Source organism: Nyctibius grandis, unplaced genomic scaffold (genome assembly GCF_013368605.1).
Source record: "Nyctibius grandis isolate bNycGra1 unplaced genomic scaffold, bNycGra1.pri scaffold_59_arrow_ctg1, whole genome shotgun sequence".
Classification (NCBI taxonomy): domain Eukaryota; kingdom Metazoa; phylum Chordata; class Aves; order Nyctibiiformes; family Nyctibiidae; genus Nyctibius; species Nyctibius grandis.
In genome coordinates this window covers 134,225-135,587 of record NW_027167600.1, presented here as the reverse complement: position 1 = coordinate 135,587, position 1,363 = coordinate 134,225, and the positions used below count along the sequence as shown (strand labels likewise).

The window sequence follows — 1,363 nt, the reverse complement described above, 5'->3', positions numbered from 1 at the left end:
GCTGAAGTAGCTCAGCTGGGAGAGCGTTAGACTGAAGATCTAAAGGTCCCTGGTTCAACCCCGGGCTTCAGCAATGATTTTCTCCCTCAGATTTTGGCAGAGCCCGTCTGCCTTCTTCCAGCCTGCCCCAGCCCTGCTTGCTCCTTCCCCTCTTGCCAGAGCACTGTCCCTGCTCTGTAGCTGCAGATCTGCAGCTTGGAAGGAGCCTTCCTCCAGCACCACAAGTGCCCAGCCTCCCCCTGGGCAGGACTCTCCATTCAGTGCTCCTTTGGGGTGGTGTCCATCTGTCCCTCCTTCCCTGCTCCACAGGGATCAGGATCTCTCCTCTGCGGGGTCTCTGCAAAGACCTCATCTCTCTCCTCTTTGTCATTCTTGATGGTGCACAGCCTGCTCCCCTCCTCGCACACCTCCTTCACCTGGTCCCCAGTTCCCAGAGCAGAGGCTGCCATCCCCCCAGTCCCAGGGAGAGGCACTCCCTGGAGCTGAGGCCTGAATGGCAGCATCGTTCCTCCGGAGGTCTGTCACGGCAAGACCTTTGAGTGTGTCACAGCGAGACCTCTGATGTGCCCAGGACAGATGACAAAGCCGTGCTGAGGATCATCCACTGCAGTGCGTGGGCACCAGTGTTGTTCAGTCACATGCTGTCCTGCTGCAATGATTTATGAAACACTGATGTGCTCCTCTCTGGGCACCAGCCCACACTGATGTGCTCCTCTCTGGGCATCAGCCCCAGGGGGATGGGAGCCTGCCCTTCACCCCACCTCCAGGGCTGCTGGCGGGAAGAGGGGTGCAGGGGGAGGCCCAGTACCTGGATGAGGGGATGTGAGGTTTCTGCCCCCATGTCTCCACATTGCACACCCTGGGGTGCCATCAGAACCTGGGGGCACCTCACCCCAGGAAGGGCATTTCCCACACCCTGTTGCTCTGCTCCTGCTGTGGAGTTGGGGACAGATGTGACACAGAGGGCTGTAGCCCTGGGTGGCAGAGGAGGCTCAGGGGTTTCCTCCTCTCCATCAACCCCAGAGTGGGTCAGAGTGTGGGAGCAGCGCCTGCGGCAAGAGCCTCCTCCTGCCCCATTGCCCTGCAGAGACGTTGGAGGGGCAGTGCTCTGCAGTGCAGCCCTGTGCCAGGATCAGGCCCCAGGGGAGAGGCTGTCCTGATTTTCCCCATCTCGTGAGGATTCAAGTGCTGTTTTCTGCTCAGGGTCCCTGGGCACCCAGGGGACAACAGGGCTGTGCTGGTCATAGACATGTGATGGGAGGAGAGCGTTCCTTCTGCTGGCAAGTGTCAAGGGGATGTAGCTCAGTGGCAGAGCACCCACTTCGCATGTGGGAGGTCCTGGGTTCAATCCCCAGCATCTCCA

General features: G+C 60.0%; 2 non-coding genes across 2 annotated transcripts; both read left to right on the top strand.

The window, feature by feature from the left end:
- On the top strand, positions 1-73 carry TRNAF-GAA (transfer RNA phenylalanine (anticodon GAA)). The gene has a single exon. It is a non-coding gene; the product is annotated as a tRNA-Phe (tRNA).
- A 1,218-nt stretch (positions 74-1,291) lies between these two features.
- TRNAA-CGC (transfer RNA alanine (anticodon CGC)) lies at positions 1,292-1,363 on the top strand. The gene has a single exon. It is a non-coding gene; the product is annotated as a tRNA-Ala (tRNA).